Below are 20,855 nucleotides of genomic sequence, written 5' to 3'. Positions count from 1 at the left end.
ATGCCTCAGGAATGAAAACTGCTTCTCCTGGAAAAAAAATAAACAAACAAAAAACCTGTTGTTTCACAATCTGATTTCTGTATTTGATGGGCAAAGGACATCTATTTTGGCTGGTAACAGGATTTGAATACTGAAATTTTGACTTGAGTCAATGTGTTTGATCAATATACTTTTCAGAAGGAAATCAGAGAAATATGAGTTGCTACAAAAAAAAGGATTATTTCATTTGCATAATATGTGTATTAGTCAAAATTAACCTGACCAGGCTGTGGTGCAGTGGACGGAGCATCAGGCTGGGACTCAGAAGATCCAGGTTCAAAATCCCGAGGTAGCCAGCTTGAGCATGGGCTCATCTGGTTTGAGCAAGGCTCACCAACTTGAGCCCAAGGTCCCTGGCTTGATGAGCAAGGGGTCACTCAGTCTGCTGTAGGCCCCCGGTCAAGTCACATATGAGAAAGCAGTCAATGAACAACTAAGGAGCCACAACAAAGAATTGATGCTTCTCATCTTTCCCTTCCTGTCTGTCTGTCCTTATCTATCCATCTCTCTCTCTGTCTCTCTCTGTCTCTGTCACACACACAAAAAAAATTATATAGATCTTCAAGTCCACCAAAAAATATTCTCTTCCAATTCCCTTTGAGGTAATATATACCTGATAAAATCCAAGTTTCCAAATAAGAAAGATGTGTTTTATAACTGTTATTATGATATAAATATATTCTGATTTCTGGGGGTGCTCTAAACAGTACTACCTGGTACTCCATAAAAAGAACTTCTATTTTTACATCTGTTTCTACTGTCTTTACCACATCCATTATAATTTTTTTACTTTTCTTAACATTCTTCTTCATATTTCCTTAATCTTCACTCACTTGTGTAATGAATCTCAGGATTATATATATATTATTAATCTTACACTGATTCACAATGCACACATTAATGTTCACACTTGATTGATATTAGCACTGTTTAATAAAGAATCTGAAATTGGTTGTTAAAAATTGATATTTATTAATAGAGACAGTTAAATTCCAAGTTAAACCTAATGCTGTGGTCTTTGTGGTTGTTTTGGGGTGCAATATAAGCATATTGCACAATGCAAAACCCAGCTGCTCGTCTTTCCTATGCAATAAACTATAATTCTTTGGGAAGCCGGATATCTGGTTATTAGTATATACCCATGCTCTGGGTTCACTCTCTCAAATAGTCTCTGTCTGAAAGATGTGCAATTTTCTCCAGACCATAATGACATCTGGCACAGAAAGAAGGTCATCATTGTTATTCAAAAGGAGTGATCATGTTTGCCCCAAATGTTTTCTTATATCATCATAGTCTTACTTGAGATACAATTGAAACATTTCTTAGTTTAGGAAATATTTCCAGTGTATTACTTCACTGGTGAAAGGTGAGAGGCAAATAGGCATGCCCATTTCTTATTTGAATAAATAAATATCAGGGTGATGTTGGGCAAGCTACTTAATGATTCTGTGCCTCAGTTTCTTCATCTATAAGATGAGAATAGAAATAGTACTCATATCATATAGTTGTTAGAAATATTAACTTAGTTATTTTGACTATTAAATCAGTTAATATATGTAAAGCATAGAGCAGCGATTGGAGCTCGGTGTGACATCTTTATTTTATTCTCTATTTGTTGAGATCTATTGTTATGAAAAAAGGAGATATATTTAGTCCTTGTTTTCCAAAACTAGAAAAAAAAATGCTAAGCACTGTAGAACATTTATATTGTACCAATTTGGGTGTATTTTTACAAGGTTCAGAAACAACTTGAGCTTGTACACATGTACATTTGTTTCTATTTTGGCTTGCTGGCCTTCTGGGCATGTTGAACTTGAGAGTGGTAAAAAAAATATATAGTTCCTGGAGTTTACAATTTACCAGGAAAAACATGAAGTTAGGAACACTATTTTGGAAGTAAAAATTATTTATTCTGTGAATTCAAACGAGTAATATTAAAACAATTATGTTTGAGATGTATTTAGGAATTCTTTCTACTTGATTTTTCTTTTGTATGTGTGACAGAGTCAGAGAGAGACAGAGAGAGGGACAGATAGGGACAGACAGACAGGAAGGGAAAGCGATGCGAAGCATCAATTCTTCATTGCAGCACTTAGTTGTTCATTGATTGCTTTTTCATATGTGCCTTGACCAGGGGGCTACAGCAGACCGAAAGACCCCTTGCTCAAGCCAGCAACCTTCAGTCCAAGCTGGTGAGCTGTGCTCAAACCAGATGAGCCCGTGTTCAAGCTGGTGACCTCAGGGTTTGAACCTAGGTCCTCTGCATCCCAGTCCAATGCTCTATCCACTATGCCACTGCCTGGTCAGGCTATACTTGATATATTTTAATCTTACCAAGATTTCTCTCCTCCAGACTTTTACTTTTAGAACCTTACATTAAGTACATAAATGTGACTATGAATATTCTATGTGACCAAAAACAAGATAATTTTATTAAAATGTGTATTGGTGGTGGTGAAACTTTTCTCTATGAAACACTCATGGTGGTACATGACATTTTGCATTTGTCAACACCAAACTTACAGCACAGAGAGTGAATCTTACTGTATGCAACTGAAAATAAATTTAGAAAGTCATGGGTTCCCAGGAAGGAATAACCACTGTGAAAAGAGGATCTAATTGTGTTACAAATATGTGAGGGAAAAAGACATCATTGAAAGGGTTGGGAAAACTTCCATTCAAGAAGGTGGCATTGGTAAGCACAGTATTTAAAATCTCACAACCACATCAAAATTACAACTAAACTACAGAACAACAATCATTTAAAACCACCTAAAATCTAGCTGAATGGAAGTCCTACAATTAAGAATATAAAGAAGAAAATGTATCACAATGAGTCTGGTAAGAGGAACAGAGATGCAGAATGGGCTAGTCCCACACCCACATGTGGTGGGTTAAAATTAGCAGGGGTATATTGGATGCAGGGGTATATTGGATGCAGAGGTACCCACTGAGGAGCGTGAGGTCCCAGCTCCACACCATGCCCCCCATCGCAGGGTTCCAGTGCCTGGAAGAGAAAGAAGTACCCATAACCTCTGGCTGTAAAACCCAGCGAGGATTTTGTTTGAGTAAGACAGAGCTGCAGGAGTCCATAAACCTCTTTTTAAAGGGTCTGTGCACAGACTAACTCAGATTCACTCCTTCTGAGTCCCAGCACTGGGGCAGCAGCTTGAAAGGAACCAGGGACATATGGGGATGAACTGAATTGTCTGCAATCAGAAGAAGAGCTGGCGGGAGGGGGGCAGCTTCCTGCCAGACAAAAAATGTTGGCAGAAGCCACTTTTTTTTTAGACCCCCTCCCTCACATACACAAGAGCTAGCAAGCAGGCACCATGTTTGAATTTCCATCAGTCTGGCTCAAACTGTTCACCCTGCCCTGGTGATTCCTTGAGAACCCACCCCATCCAACTTGTGGGCACACTGAAGTGGTTTTCAGCAGCTTTTCCATACAAATGACCCCTCTTGCCTCATGCTTCAGTTTCCTTAAATCTCTCAAATAATCAGCATCTGGCTTCTGCATACCCTATGCCTGTTGCTAAGTGGCCCCACACCCGGCACTAACAGCAGCCAGCCTTGGTTCACAGCTTGGTGTCTCCTGGGTACCTCTAAGCCCAGCACAACTGGCAGCCATCTGCACATCACTTTGTAGCTCTTGCTGAGTGGGCCTAGACAAGGAACAAGTGGTGGCTGACCTTAAACTTCCCAGGAGGCCCCAGAGCCAGTGCCTCTGAACTGGACAGCTTCAGACCATGTTAGGTTACAACCTTACCACCTCTACAAGTGACACACTCAAAAGGAATCCTGAATGGTGACTCACTGAAGCAAGAGGCCTGACTGCTCCAGAGGCTTGACTCCTGCACAGCAGCACCTCCACTAAAGCCATAGCCATCCTTGCTTCTGATCAGCATGGGGTCAGTCCCTCTCAGTGACTCTAACAAAAGTCAAGGCTCAATTACACAATAAGGCAGTGCACACAATCCATTTTGAATTAATTTTTGTACAAGGAGACAAACTGTAGTTGAGTTTTATTCTTTTGTACGTGGCTTTCCAGTATTCCCAGCACCATTTATTGAACAGGCTTTCTTTCCTTCATTGTGTTTTTGGATCTTTTTTCAAAGATGAATTGACCATATATATGTAGTTTTCTTTCTGGTTCTCTATTCTCTTCCATTGGTCTGAATGTCTATTTTTGTGCCAATACCATGCTATTTTGATTATTGTGGCTCTGTAGTATAATTTGAAGTCAGGTATTTTAATGCCCCCAGCTTCATTTTTTTTCCTTAAGATTACTTTGGCTATTTGGGGTTTTTTATGTTTTCTTGTAAGCCTGATGATTTTTTGTTCCATTTCTTTAAAAAATGACATTGGAATTTTGAATGGAATTGCATTAAATTTATATATTGTTTTGGGTAATATGGTCATTTTAACTGTATTTATTCTTCCTATACAAGAACAAGGAATATTTTTCCATTTTATAGTGTCTTTTTCAATTTCTTTTAACAATGCTTTGTAAAGTTTTCATTATATAGGTCCTTTACATTCTTTGTTGGTTATTCCTAGGCATTTTATTTTTTTTTGTTACAACCTTAAAAGTGATTATTTTTTAATTCATTTTCTGAAGTTTCATTGTTGGCATACAAGAAATCAATAGACTTATGTATGTTAATTTTGTATCCTGTGAAATTACTGTATTGGCTTATAGTTTCTAATAGTTTTTCTGTAGATTCTTTGGGGTTTTCTATGTACAGGATCATATCATCTGCAAAAAGTGAAAACTTTACTTCTTTTATCCCAGTATGAATGCCATTTATTTCTTTCTCTTGTCTGATTGCTGTGGCTTAAACTTCCAGCACTACATTAAATAGGAGTGGAGGGAGTGTGCAACCATGTCTTGTTCCTGATTTTAGAGGAAATGTTTTCAGTTTTTTGCCATGTAATATGATGTTAGCTGATGGTTTATCATAAATTCCCTTTATTTTATTCAGATATTTTCCTTCTATACCCATTTTGTTGAGTGTTTTAAACATAAAATGATGTTGTATTTTATCAAATGCCTTTTCTGCATCTATTGATAGAATCATATGGTTTCTGTTCTTTGTGTGTTGATATGGTGTATTATGTTAATTATTTTACATATGTTGAACCATCTTTGTGATTCTGGGATGAATCCCACTTCATCATGGTGAATTATGTTTTTAATATGTTGTTATATTCGGTTTGCTAGTATTTGGTTTAGAATTTTTGCATCTGTAATCATTAGAGATATTGGTCTGTAGTTTTCTTTTTTTGTGTTGTCCTTGTCAGGTTTTGGTATGAGGGTTATGTTGACCTCATAAAATGTGTTTGGAAGTATTGTTTCTTCTTCAATTATCTGGAAAGCTTTGAGTAGGATAGGAACCAAATCTTTGAATGTTTGACAGAATTCACTAGTATAGCCATCTGGCCCTGAATTTTATTTTTTGAGAAGTTTTTCATAGTTGTTTCTATTTTCTTCCTGTTTATGGATCTGCTTAGGCTTTCTACTTTTTCATGATTCAGTTTAGAAAGATTATATTGTTCTAAGAATTTATCTATTTCCTCTAGATTGTTAAAGTTGGTGGCATATAGCATTTTATAATATTCTAAAATATTCCTTGGTATATCTATATTGTCTGTGGTAATTTCTCCTTTTTCATTTTGGATTTTGTTTATATAAGTTCTTTCTCTTTTTTCCTTAGTTAGTCTTGTCAAGGGTTTGTCAAATTTGTTGATCTTTTCAAAGAACCAATTCCTTGTTTTTATTATTCTTTCTATACTATTTCTGTTCTCTATTTTATTTCTTCTCTATTTTTTTATTATTTCCTTTCTTCTTCTGGTTTTGGGATGCCTTTGTTCTTTTTCTAGTTCCTTAAGATGTGATATTAAGTTGTTTACTTGGGCCATCTTATTTGTTCATATAAGCCTGTAATGATATGAACTTCCCTCTTATTACTGCTTTTGCTGCATTCCAGAGATTCTGATATGTCATGTTGTCTTTTTCATTTGTCTGCATATATCTTTTGATCTCTGCTTTTATTTCTTCTTTGACCCACTCATTTGTTAGAAGTATGTTGTTTAATTTCCACATTTTTGTGGGTTTGTTTACTTCTTTTTTGAAGTTGACTTCTAGTTTCAAAGCCTTATGGTCAAAGAATATGCTTGGTATAATATTAATCTTTCTGAATCTGTTGATGTTAGTTTTGTGGCCCAACATATGGTCAATTCTTGAGAATGTTCCATGTACACTGGAGAAAATTGTATATTCTGACATTTTGGAATGCAATGTCCTGTAGATATCTATCATATCCAATTATTCTAGTATTTTGTTTAAGGACAATATTTCTTTTTTATGATTTTAATTTGTATTTACATAGATTTAAGTGTCCCATCAAATATATCTCCCCCCACCATCTTATTTCATGTTAGCTCCTCCATGCCCCCTCCCCTCAATGCCTTCTCCTTTTCCCTCCAGGATTTGCTGTTCTGTTCTCTATAATGCTGTGTTATGTATATATAATTTCATTATTCTTTTTCCCTTCTCTGATCACATCTTTTCTTCTACTTTCCCTCTGCCTATTTTTTCTCTGGTCCCTTTGATCCTGCCTCTGCCTCTGTTTTGTTGCTTAGTTCACATTGTTCATTAGATTCCTCAAATGAGTGAGATTATATGGTATTTTTCTTTCTCTACCTGGCTTATTTCACTTAGTATAATAGTTTCCAGGTCCATCCATGTTGTCACAAAAGATAAGATTTTCTTCTTCCTCATGGCCACATAGTATTCCATTGTGTATATGTACCATAGCTTTTAATCCACTCATCCACTGACTAACACTTGGACTGGTTCCAGATCTTGGCTATTGTAAACAATGATGCAATAAACATGGGGGTGCATTTTACTTTTGAATCAGTGATTTGGTATTCAGAGGATATATTCTTAAAAGTGGGATAGCTGGGTCAAAGGGAAGTTCCATTTCTAATTTTTTGAAAAATCTCTATACTGTTTTCCACAGTGGCTGCACCAGTCTGCATTTCCACCAGCAGTGCAAGAGGATTCACTTTTTTTTGCACCCTCTCCAGCACTTATTATGTGTTGTTTTGTTAATGAGTGCCATTCTGACAGGAGTAAGGTGGTATCTCATTGTTGTTATAATTTGCATTTCTCTAATGATTAGTGATGTTGAACATTTTTTCATTTGCCTACTGGCCATCTGTATGTCCTCTTTGGAGAAGTGTCTATTCATTTCTTTTGCCCATGTTTTGATTGGGTTGTTTATCTTCCTGGTGTTGAGTTTTACAAGTTCTTTATAAATTTTGGTTATTACCCCCTTATCAGATGTATTGGTGAATATATTCGCCCATTGTGTGGGTTTTCTTTTTATTTTGTTAGTGGTGTCTTTTTCTGTGCAAAACCTTTTTAGTTTCATATAGTCCCATTTGTTCATCCTGTCTTTTATTTCACTTGCCCGTGGAGATAAATCAGCAAAAATATTGCTACTAGAGATAGTGGAGAGTTTTTTGCTATGTTTTCTTCCAAGATGATTATGGTTTCATAACTTACATTTAAGTCTTTTATCCATTTTGAGTTTATTTTTGTGTATGGTGTAAGTTGGTGATCCAGATTCATTTTTTTGCAAGTACCTGTCCAATTTTCCCAACACCATTTGTTAAAGAGACTGTCTTTACTCCATTTTATGCTCTTACCTCCTTTGTCAAATATCAGTTGTCCATAACGCTGTGGGTTTATTTCTGGGTTCTCTGTTCTATTCCATTGATCTGTATGCCTGTTCTTATGGCAGCACCAAGCTGTTTTAAGAATGATGGCCATGTAGTATAACTTGATATCAGGAAGTGTGATACCCTCCACTTTATTCTTCTTTTTCAGGATTGCTGAGGTTATTAGTGTTCTTTTTTGTTTCTATATAAATTTTTGGAATATTTGTTCTATATCTTTGAAGTATGTTACTGGTACTTTAATAGGAACTGCATTGAATTTATAGATTGCTTTGGATAATATAGACATTTTAATGATGTTTATTCCTCCTATCCATAAACACTGTATATGCTTCCACTTGTTTGTATCTTCCTTGATTTTCTTTAACAATGTTTTATAATTTTCCGAGTAGTGAAAAGGATTGTTTTCTTAATTTCTCTTTCAGACAGTTCATTGTTGGTGTATAAAAATACCACTGCCTGACCTCTGGTGGCACAGTGGATAAAGCATCGACCTGGAAATGCTGAGGTCGCCGGTTCAAAACCCTGGGCTTGTCTGGTCAAGGCACATATGGGAGTTGATGCTTCCAGCTCCTCCCCACCTTCTCTCTCTCTCTCTCTCCCTCTCTTTCTCTCTCTCTTCTCTAAAAATGAATAAAGAAAATAAAAAAAATGCCACTGATTTCTGATATTCATTTTATTTCCCGCCACCTTGCTGAACTTATTTATCAGGTCCAGTAGTTTTTTGACTGAGACTTTTTAGGATTATCTATGTACAGTATTATATCATCAGCAAATAACGATAGTTTTACTTCTTCTTTTTCAATTTGGATGCCTTTTATTCCTACTTGTCTGATAGCTGTTGCTAGGACTTCCAGGACTATGATGAATAAGAGTGGTGAAAGGGGGCACCTCTGCCTTGTTTCCTGATCTTCAGGGGATTGCTTTTAATTTTTGCCATTGAGTATGATGTTGACTGTGGGTTTGTCATAGATGGCCTTTATCAGGTTGACGTATGTTCTCTGTATTCGCACTTTGCTGAGAGTTTTGATCATAAAAGGGTGCTGGATTTTATCAAATGCTTTTTCTGTATCTATTGCTATTATCATGTGATTTTTATCCTCTCTTTTGTTTATGTGATAAATCACATTGATTGATTTGTGAATATTGCTCCAGCTTTGTCTCCCTAGAATAAATTCCACTTCTCATGATGTATGATTTTTTGCATGTTTGCTAATATTTTGTTGAGAATTTTAGCATCTCAGTTCATCAAGAATATTGGTCTATAGTTTTCTTTCTTTGTAGTGTCTTTGCCTGGTTTTGTAAACAGTATTATGCTTGCTTCACAAAAGGAGTTTGAAAGTTTTTCCTCCTTTTGAATTTTTTAAAATAGCTTGAGAAGGATAAGAGTTAGTTCTTTGACTATTTGGTAAAATTCATCTGTGAAGCCCAGGACTTTTGTTTATTGGGAGTTTTTTTATTATTGTTTCAATCTCATTTGATAAAATTGGTCTGTTTAGGTTTTCTGATTCTTCTATATTGATTTTTGAAAGATTATATGTTTTGAAGAATTTGTCCATTTAGCCTAGGTTGTCTAATTTTATGGCATACAGTTGTTCATAGTATTTTCTTACTATCCTTTGTGTTTCTGCTCTGTCAGTTTTTACTTCTCTCTTATTTCTAATTTTATTTATTTGAGTCCTCTCTCTTATTTTCTTTGTGACTGGTTAAAGGTTCATCAATTTTGTTTACCTTTTCTTTTTTTTTTTTTTTTTACTTTTTTTTATCATAATTTTATTTTTTTAATGGGGTGACATCAATAAATCAGGATACATATATTCAAAGATAACAAGTCCAGGTTATCTTGTCTTTCAATTATGTTGCATACCTATCACCCAAAGTCAGATTGTCCTCTGTCACCTTCTATCTTGTTTTCTCTGTGCCCCTCCCCCTCCCCCTTTCCCTCTCCCATTCCCCCCTTCCCCCCCGTAACCACCACACTCTTATCAATGTCTCTTAGTTTCACTTTTATATCCCACCTACGAATGGAATAATGCAGTTCCTGGTTTTTTCTGATTTACTTATTTCGCTTCGTATCATGTTATCAAGATCCCACCATTTTGCTGTAAATGATCCGATGTCATCATTTCTTATGGCTGAGTGGTATTCCATAGTGTATATGTGCCACATCTTCTTTATCCAGTCATCTATTGATGCGCTTTTTGGTTGTTTCCATGTCCTGGCCACTGTGAACAATGCTGCAATAAACATGGGGCTGCATGTGTCTTTATGTATCAATGTTTCTGAGTTTTTGGGGTATATACCCAGTAGATGGATTCCTGGGTCATAAGGTAGTTCTATTTTCAGTTTTTTGAGGAACCACCATACTTTCTTCCATAATGGTTGCACTACTTTACATTCCCACCAACAGTGTATGAGGGTTCCTTTTTCTCCACAGTCTCTCCAACATTTGATATTACCTTTCTTGCTAATAATAGCTAATCGAACAGGTGTGAGGTGGTATCTCATTGCAGTTTTGATTTGCATTTCTCTAATAGCTAAAGAAGATGAGCATCTTTTCATATATCTGTTGGCCATTTGTATTTCTTCCTGGGGAAGTGTCTGTTCAAGTCCTCTTCCCATTTTTTTATTGGATTGTTTGTTTGTTTGTTGTTGAGTTTTATGAGTTCTTTGTATATTTTGGATATTAAGCCCTTATCTGAGCTGTTGTTTGAAAATATCATTTCCCATTTAGTTGGCTTTCTGTTTATTTTGTTATCAGTTTCTCTTGCTGAGCAAAAACTTCTTAGTCTGATGTAGTCCCATTCATTAATTTTTGCCTTCACTTCTGTTGCCTGTGGAGTCAAATTCATAAAATGCTCTTTAAAACCCAGGTCCATGAGTTGAGTACCTACGTCTTCCTCTATGTACTTAATTGTTTCAGGTCTTATGTTTAGATCTTTGATCCATTTTGAGTTAATTTTAGTACAGGGGGACAAACTGTAGTCCAGTTTCATTCTTTTCCATGTGGCTTTCCAGTTTTCCCAGCACCATTTATTGAAGAGGCTTTCTTTTCTCCATTGTGTGTTGTTGGCTCCTTTATCAAAAATTATTTGACTATATATATGTGGTTTTACTTCTGGACTTACTATTCTGTTCCATTGGTCTGAGTGTCTATTTTTCTGCCAATACCATGCTGTTTTGATTGTCGTGGCCCTATAATATAGTTTGAAGTCAGGTATTGTAATGCCCCCAGCTTCATTCTTTTTCTTTAGGATTGCTTTGGCTATTCGGGGATTTTTATAGTTCCATATAAATCTGATGATTTTTTGCTCTATTTCTTTAAAAAATGTCATTGGAAGTTTGATGGGAATTGCATTAAATTTGTATATTGCTTTGGGTAATATAGCCATCTTGATTATATTTATTCTTCCTAGCCAAGAACAAGGTATATTCTTCCATCTCATTATATCTTTTTCGATTTCCCTTAACAATGGTTTATAGTTTTCATTATATAAGTCCTTTACATTCTTTGTTATGTTTATTCCTAAGTATTTTATTTTTTTTGTTGCAATTGTGAAGGGGATTATTCTTTTGAATTCGTTCTCAATTGTTTCATTGTTGGCATATAGAAAGGCTATGGACTTTTGTATGTTAATTTTGTATCCTGCGACCTTACTGTATTGGCTTATTTTTTCTAGTAGTCTTTTTGTGGATTCTTTGGGGTTTTCGATGTATAGGATCATATCATCTGCAAAAAGTGATACCTTTACTTCTTCTTTTCCGATCTGGATGCCTTTTATTTCTTTGTCTTGTCTGATTGCTCTGGCTAGAACCTCTAGTACCACATTAAATAAGAGTGGAGAGAGTGGACAACCCTGTCTTGTTCCTGATTTAAGGGGGAAAGCCTTCAGTTTAGTGCCATTTAATATGATGTTAGCTGATGGTTTATCATATATGGCCTTTATCATGTTGAGATATTTTCCTTCTATACCCATTTTGTTGAGAGTCTTAAACATAAAATTGTGTTGTATTTTATCAAAAGCCTTTTCTGCGTCTATTGATAAGATCATGTGGTTTTTGTTCTTTGTTTTGTTGATATAGTGTATTACGTTAACCGTTTTACCTATGTTGAACCATCCTTGAGATTCTGGGATGAATCCCACTTGATCATGATGTATTATCTTTTTAATATGTTGTTGTATTTGATTTGCTAGTATTTTGTTTAGTATTTTAGCATCTGTATTCATTAGAGATATTGGTCTGTAGTTTTCTTTTTTTGTGCCATCCTTGCCTGGTTTTGGTATGAGGGTTATGTTGGCCTCATAAAATGTGTTTGGAAGTATTGCTTCTTCTTCAATTTTTTGGAAGACTTTGAGTAGAATAGGAACCAAGTCTTCATGGAATGTTTGATAAAATTCGCTGGTATAGCCGTCAGGGCCTGGACTTTTATTTTTGGGAGGTTTTTAATGGTTTTTTCTATTTCTTCTCTACTAATAGGTCTGTTTAGGCTTTCTGCTTCTTCTTGACTCAGTCTAGGAAGGTTATATTGTTCTAGGAATTTATCCATTTCTTCTAGGTTGTTGAATTTAGTGGCATAAAGTTTTTCATAGTATTCTACAATAATTCTTTGTATATCTACAGTGTCCGTGGTGATTTCTCCTCTTTCATTTTGGATTTTGTTTATATGAGTTCTTTCTCTTTTTTCCTTGGTAAGTCTTGCCAAGGGTTTGTCTATTTTGTTGATCTTTTCAGAGAACAAGCTCCTTGTTCTATTAATTTTTTCTATAGTTTTTCTGTTCTTTAATTCATTTATTTCTGCTCTGATTTTTATTATCTCCTTTCTTCGGCTGGTTTTGGGTTTTCTTTGTTCTTCTTTTTCTAGTTCCTTAAGGTGGGAAGTTAAGTGGTTCACTTGGGCTCTCTCTTGTTTGTTCATATATGCCTAAAGTGATATGAACTTCCCCCTTATCACTGCTTTTGCTGCATCCCATAGATTCTGATATGTCGTATTGTCATTTTCACTAGTCTGTATATATCTTTTGATCTCTGCACTTATTTCTTCTTTGACCCATTCATTTTTTAAAAGTATGTTGTTTAGTTTCCACATTTTTGTGGGATTTTTTTCCTCTTTTTTGCAGTTGAATTCTAGTTTCAGGGCTTTATGATTAGAAAATATGCTTGGTACAACTTCGATTTTTCTGAATTTGCTGATGTTGTTTTTGTGGCTCAACATATGGTCAATTCTTGAGAATGATCCATGTACACTGGAGAAAAATGTATACTCAGTCACTTTGGGATGAAATGTCCTGTAGATGTCTATCATATCCAGGTGCTCTAGTGTTTTGTTTAAGGCCACTATGTCTTTGTTGATTCTCTGTTTGGATGACCGATCTAGAGCAGTCAGCGGTGTATTGAGGTCTCCAAGTATGATTGTATTTTTGTCAGTTTTTGTTTTAAGATCAATAAGTAGCTGTCTTATATATTTTGGTGCTCCTTGGTTTGGTGCATATATATTAAGAATTGTTATGTCTTCTTGATTCAGTGTCCCCTTAGCCATTATGAAATGGCCATTTTTGTCTCTGAGTACTTTTCCTGTCTTGTAGTCAGCATTATCCGATATGAGTATTGCTACACCTGCTTTTTTTTTGGATGTTATTTGCTTGGAGTATTGTTTTGCAGCCTTTCACTTTGAATTTGTTTTTATCCTTGTTACTTAGATGAGTTTCCTGTAGGCAGCATACAGTTGGATTTTCTTTTTTAATCCATTCTGCTACTCTGTGCCTTTTTATTGGTGAGTTTAATCCATTTACATTTAGTGTAATTATTGATATTTGTGAGTTCCCTATTGCCATTTTATATCTTGCTTTCTGTTAGTTTTGTATCTTGTTTGATCCTTCTCTTTCATTTTTCTATCTTTTGTTTTTATTTGGTTGTATTCCATACATCTTTCCTCTGTTGCTATCTTTTTTATCTCATGTGCTTCTGTGTTGGTTTTTTCAATGGTGGTTACCTTTGAGTAATGAAAAGGGTCCCTACCCTGTTCATTGTAGCGAACTATTTTGTGAGTATTTTTGCATTCCATTGTCCTTTGCTACTGTTAATCTCCATCTTCTCCCCCTCTTTCTTTTTGTTGTTGTCACAGTTTAAATTTGGTTTTATTGTGTTCTTCTTGGAGCTTTTACTTGTGGCTCTGTTTTTTTTGTTGTTGTTGTTCTTTGTATCTGATTGGAGAACTCCCTTTACTAATTCCTGGATTGGAGGTTTTCTGATGATAAATTCCCTCATCTTTTCTGTATCTGTGAATGTTTTTATTTCTCCTTCATATTTGAAGGATAGCTTTGATGGGTATAGTATTTGTGGCTGAAAGTTCCTCTCTTTCAGGGCTTTAAATATTGGGGTCCACTCTCTTCTAGCTTGTAGAGTTTCTGCTGAGAAATCTGATGATAATCTAATGAGCCTTCCTTTATATGTTGTATTCTTCTTTTCCCTGGCTGCCTTGAGAATTTTTTCTTTGCTGTTGGTTTGTGTCAATTTCATTATGATATGCCTTGCAGTAGGTTTGTTGGGGTTAAAAAAACTCGGAGTTCTGTTTGCTTTTTGAACTTGAGGCTTTAGTTCTTTCCACAGGCTTGGGAAGTTCTCATCTATTATTTGTTTGAGTATGTTCTCCATTCCATTTTCTCTCTCTTCTCCCTCTGATATACCTATTATTCTTATGTTATTCTTTCTGATGGAGTCAGATAATTCTTGTAGGGCTATCTCATTTTTTTAATTTTTGAGTCTCTTTCCTCTTCTCTCTGTTGTGCCTCAAGTTGCTTATCTTCTATTTCACTAATCCTCTCTTCTATCTGACCTGTTTTATTAGGTAAGCTTGTTACTTCGTTTTTCAGCTTGTGAATTGAGTTTTTCATCTCTGTTTGATTTGTTTTTATAGTTTCAATTTTCTTAGACATATATTCTTTGTGTTCATTGAGTTGTTTTGTGAGCTCCCTAAATTGCCTTTCTGTGTTTTCTTGTATATCTCGGAGGATTTTTAGGATTTCTATCTTGAATTCTCTGTCATTTAGCTCCAAGGTTTCCAATATATTAAATTTTTTCTCCATAGATTTTTCACATCTATTTGTGTTACCTCTCTTTCTTTTGTATCCATGATATTCGATTTTCTCTTCCTTAATGGCATCTGAGGGTGGTTTTCTTGATAGTATTAATGATATTTAATAAAGAATAAAAAGTTAAAAAAATAAGAAATCGAAAAGAGTTGTTTTTTAAAAAATATTAATAATGAAATAAAGAAAAATAAAATAAAATAAAAATTTTAAAAAAAGGAAATTATTCCCCCCTCCTTTTTTCCTCTCCTCTCCTCTCCCCTCTTTCTTGAGAAAATCTTGTCGTGAACTATGAATTATAACAAAAATGCCTGTAATGGAGGGCCTGAATTGGGGAAAAGTAATAAAGTTGCAAAAAAAGAAAAAAAAAAGAAAAAAGGGGGTATGGACCCACAAAAAGAAAATAAGGAAAAAATTGGGGTCAATAATAAAATGATTTGCTTTTAGGTATTGATTGTCTAAGAGGTATGATGAGAGGAATAAGAGGAAAACAGAAAAATGGGGGGACAATTTAAAAAATTACTATTGTATTTAGTGGAACAAGAACTAGATAAAATCGAGAGCCAGGGATGGGAGCACTGCTAGTGAGTTAAAAAGGTGAAGTAAAAAACCCCCAAAATGCCACAAACACAAGTTTGAGTCCCAGATAAGATAATTTGTTTGTTATTGAGGTTTGAATGAGAGGAGATGTAAAGGAGAAAGGAAGAAACTAATATAGAGGGAGAAAAGAAAGAGAGAGAGAGAAAGAAATAGGGAACCAATAAAAGAAGAAAAAAGAAAAAAGAGGAGAGCGAGAGAGAGAGAGAGAGAGAGTTAAGGGTTTTGGAGTGCAACCCTCATAGAGAGAAAGGAAGAGGAGAGAAAAGATAATGGGAGATGTAACACTTATGGGTAGTGTAGTTCAAGGAGAGGAGAGAGTAAGACCGGCAGAGAGTTAATCGGGCAAATTGGAGGAGGAAAAAAAATATCAAGAATGAAAATAAGAGAAACAAATGAACAAATAAAATGGGATAGGTTATAAAGTCTGCAGATTATTCTTGATTTTGAGAGGTTATCTTGCTTTTTCTTTTCTTTCCCTCTTCCTGGTCAGTGACTCTGTACCCTGGGTTCTTCCCCTTTGGCACGCTCAGGTAGAGGTTTGCAGTTGATAAGTCTCTATGGCAATGTCATGTATTGTGCTTTAGTCTCGTTGGCAGTCAAGGCTCATTAGCATTTATAGGCTCCGACAGTGAGAGAGTCCGTGTTCCTGGAGCCTTTCTCCTAGTCTTTCCTTCCTCAATTAGTAGCCTGATAATCCAGCTATGGGGTTGCTGCTGCCTCTGCCTCTGCCTGGATAGTAAGAGGCTCAAAGAACTGGCAACTCCCCACTCTATTTCCACTCAGCACAGGGCTCTGGGTAAGGCTCAGTCAGTCAGAGCTGCTAGCATAATCAGGCGGGGTTTCCGCCCACTCAAAGACCTCTGGCTCTGCCACTCTGTCCGGTAACACAGGCGGGCACCCACTTCCAGGGCGCTTGGAGGAAACTCTCGCTCACTATCTGCGCGCGCAGACCAGGATATCCGGCCAGCAGTCTCACGCTCTGAGTGAAACCCCCAACCGCATGGAAAAGTTGCAGCGTTGAAATTGGCTCTCGCCCCATCCCCGTGCGCGGCTTTTGCAAGGCGCTGGGGCGGCCCGAGATTCCGCTTTGGCCCATACAAAGGCCCCTGACTCTGCCCCTCTGTGCGATAACACGGGCGCGCACTGCTGAGGCACTCGGAGGAATCTTTCGCTATCTGCGCGCGCAGACCAGGATATCAGTTCAGCCGCCGCGTTTCCCTCTGAGTGAAACCCCCACGAGCATGGAAAAGTTCCACCGTTGGAATTAGTTCTCGCTCCCTCCCATGCGCAGCTTTCCCTGGGCACTGGGGCTGCCCAGAGATTCCGCTTTCGGCCCACAGAAAGGCCTCTGACTCTGCCTCTCTGTGGGGTAACACGGGCACCCACTCCCGGGGCTTAGGAAGAAATCTCTCGCCCACTAACTGCGCGCGCCGACCCGGAGATCGGGTAAAATGGCTGCCCCGCTTTTCTTTCTTTGTTTGGGTTTGGCGCGAGTATTAGCTTGTATTGCCTGGGTTGCCACAGGATCAGTTTTTTCTCGGCTTGGATATCCGTGCCACAGCCTGGTTCGGCCGTTTGTGCCGTGGCCTGAATTTATTCACCCCCTTTGCCCGCCTCAGTTTCTATATTCACGGATCCCATAGAAAGCCGCCCTGTTTAGGTTAGTGAGGAAGGCGGAGCATTTCTTACTCCCTATTTCTTTTGGGGTTTGGTTATATATTTAGCCAATTTTTCGCTGGACCATACTTTCGGGTGTATTGCGAAACATCTGGAGGCTCCAAGGATAGGTTTTTCTGTTTCTGGTTGAAGATCTTGTTGAGTTTTGGGGGAGATTTATCGGTATCGCTTCCTACCCCGCCATTACTCTGACGTCATCTCTGTTTACCTTTTCAAAGAACCAGCTCTTGATTTTATTGATCCTCTTTATTGTTTCTTTAGCCTCTATGTCATTTATTTCCACTCTGATCTTTATTATTCCCTTCCTTTTACTTCCTCTGGGTTTTACTTGCTGTTCTTTTTCTAGTTCTTTTAGATGAAGGGTTAAGTTGTTTATCTGAGCTTTTTGTAACTTCTTTAGGTATACCTGTAGTACTATAAACTTCCCTCTCAAGACTGCTTTTGCTGTGTCTCATAAATTTTGAGTTGTTTATGTTCTTTTTCATTTGTTTCAAGAGAATTTTTTATTTCTTCCTTGATCTCATTGTTAACCCATTCTTTATTTAATAACATGCTATTTAGTTTCCAAGTGTTTGAGTGTTTTTCAGTTTTTTTATTTTAGTCGATTTCTAGTTTCATGCCATTATAATCTGAGATGTTTAATATGATATCAATCTTCTTAAATTTGTTGAGACTTGTTTTATGTCCTAGCATGTGGTCTATCTTAGAGAATGTACCATGAGCCCTTGAAAAGAATGTATATTTTGCTTCTTTAGGGTGCAAGGTTCTGAAGATTTTTAAATTCAGTTGATCTAGTGTGTCCTTTAAGTCTGCTGTTTCTTTGTTAATTTTCTTTCTTGAGGATCTATTCAGTGAAATTAGTGGGGTATTAAAATCCCTTACTATTATAGTATTGCTGTTGATCTTGCCCTTTATGCTCTAAAAATCTGCTTTATATATTTAGATGCTCCTATATTAGGTGCATACATATTTATAATGGTCATTTCTTTCTGTTGGATTGCTTCCTCTATCATTATGTAATGAACTTCTTTATTCCTTACTACAGCTTTTGTTTTAAAGTCTACTTTGTCTGCTATAAGTATTGCTACCCCAGCTTTTTTTTCATTTCTATTTGCATGAAATATTTTTTTTCCATCCTTTACTTTCAGTCTATGTGTATCTTTTGTTTTGAGGTGTGTCTCTTGTAGACAGCATATGTATGGGTCCTGTTTTCTTATTCATGCAGCTACCCTATGTCTTTTGATTGTAGCATTTAATCCATTTACATTTAAGTTTACTATTGATATGTAGTTGTTTATTGCCATTTTATTTTTTAAATCTACAATCCTGTTTTACTTGATTTTTTCCCTCCTTTGTTTTGCCACCCCCTCTGCCACCACCTCCATGCTCGGGCCTGGGTGTTGCCAGCACAGGCCAGCTGTGGATGTTGCTGTTGTTTCTGCCTTGCCTCTGTGGGTAGAACTGTGTTTGTGTGCTAGGTTGCAAGCCTTGGCCAGCCCATGCTTTGCAGCTCACCCATTGGTGGAACTGCACTCATTTGCCTGGGCTGCAAGCTCTGGTGGGCCAGGCCCCCTGCCTCTGCCCGCCTCTCTAGGCAGGTCTGCATTCGTGCTTGCTGAGGGCCACAAGCTTTGGCCCCACAGGTGGGGCTGTGCTCCTGAGGGCAGCAGGTCTCAGACAGTTCCTTGGTTTTTATCTTGTTCCTTCAGACAGGACTGTAGGCAGGCTTGCTCTCGCTCACCCAGCCGCAACTGCAACAGCATGTCTGACCACTTTTGTGTGCCCCTTCTGCCACTGTGGCTGCCCTCAGTCTCCGCCCCCGCCAGGCAGAACTGCACTCACGCAAGGCGTCAGTCACCGCCGGCCTAGGCTTTCACCCCACCAATGGGACTTTGTTTCCATGTCCCGCCACCACCTGCCCTCCATGAGCACTCAGCAGTGTGTGTGTGTGTGAAGGGGGGGGGGGGGCAATGCAGCTCAGACCTTAGCACTCAATACTGTATCCCTGATGGTTCCCTGCTTCTAAGCAATTTTTTGCTCTGACTGCAGCAAGAGAGCTTCCATTTGGCTGGTGACCTGCTTCCCTTTGTTGATATTGCTGATTCTAGGAAAAATATTCACTTTAGATTTGGAGAGTGACTCAGCCCAGGGGTTAGGGTGGCTGTCCTTCCAAGTGTTTTTCCCTCTGCCTCCTAGATTACATTCTCTTCCTGCTTCTTTGGTCTTCTCATCTCTCCCCATCCCCAGGAGTCCTGGGTGAGTGGTTGTGAAAGAGGTTTTCTGCTTGAACCCTTTAAGCCTCTTCTATGCTCTGGGGATTCAGGCTGGGGCTTCATTCCTGGAGTCCAGGACCCTCCCCTCTCTGCTAAATTCACTTCCAGCCACATGAATCCCTCCAGGCTGCTGCTTGTTCCTGGGAGCTGGGCAGCCCTCTCCACATTTCCACTTTTTCTACCAGTCTCAGTGTGGCTCCTTCAGGATTCTTGATTAAAACATCCTCTAATTTTAGTTCAAAATTGGTTTTTTCAGATGATTGTTCTTAAAATTAAGTTGTAATCCACTTTGGTTCTAGGAGGTGAAAGCAGGTGCATACACCTACTCCATCATCGTCATCTTGCCATCCCCCAAGGCCAATATTTTTTCATTGATTTTCTGTTTGGATAAACAATCTTGAGCCTATCAGTGGTGTATTGAGGTCTCTAAGTATGATTGTATTTTTGTCAGTTTTTATTTTTAGATCAGTTTGTAGATGTCTTATATACTTTGGTGCTCCTTGGTTTGGTGCATGTATATTAAAACGTGTTGTCTTCTTGATTCAAAGTCCCCTTTATCATTATGAAATGACCATCTTTGGCTCTGATTACCCTTGCTGTCTTGTAGTCAGCATTGTTACATATAAGTATGGCTACACCTGCTTTTCTTTGGATATTATTTGCTTGGATAATCATTTTCCAGCCTTTTACTTTGAGTCTGTTTTTATCCTTGTAGCTTAGGTATATTTCTTGAAGGCAGCATACAGTTGGATATTTTTTTTGATCCGCTCTGCTACTCTGTGTTTTTTATTGGTGAATATAATTCATTTACATTTAATGTAATTATTGACACTTGAGGGTTTCCTATTGCCATTTTATATAATGCTTTCTAATAGCTGTATTTTTTATTTGGTTCTTCTCTTTTGTTTTTCTGTCATTTGTTTTTGTTTGGTTGTATTCCATACTTCTTTCTTCTGTTTCTTCTTTTTTTTTAAGCCATGTGTTTCAGTAGTGGTATTTTCAGAGGTGGTTACCATTAGGTAATAACAAAGATATATACCATATTCATTGTAGTACATTATCTCATGAGTGCTTCTGCACTCCATCCTCCTTTGTTAGTATTAATTTTTGTCTTCTCCCTTTTTTTGTTTTTGTCATCACTGATTATTCTTGTTAATATTGTTCTCTTATTGGAGCTTTTACTTGTGGTTTTGTTTTGTTTTGTTCTTTGTATCTGATCAGATAACCCCCTTTAGTATTTCCTGAAGTGGGGTTTTTCTGGTGACAAATTTCCTCATCTTCTCTATATCTGTGAATGTTTTTATTTCCCCTTCATATTTGAAGGAAAGCTTTGATGGATATAGTATTCTTGGGTGGAAGTTTCTTTCTTTCAGTACTTTAAATTTGGGGTCCACTCTCTTCTGGCTTGCAGAGTTTCTGCTGAGAAATT

The sequence above is a fragment of the Saccopteryx leptura genome, chromosome 5, assembly GCF_036850995.1.
Source record: "Saccopteryx leptura isolate mSacLep1 chromosome 5, mSacLep1_pri_phased_curated, whole genome shotgun sequence".
Classification (NCBI taxonomy): Eukaryota; Metazoa; Chordata; class Mammalia; order Chiroptera; family Emballonuridae; genus Saccopteryx; species Saccopteryx leptura.
This window is presented reverse-complemented; position numbering follows the sequence as displayed.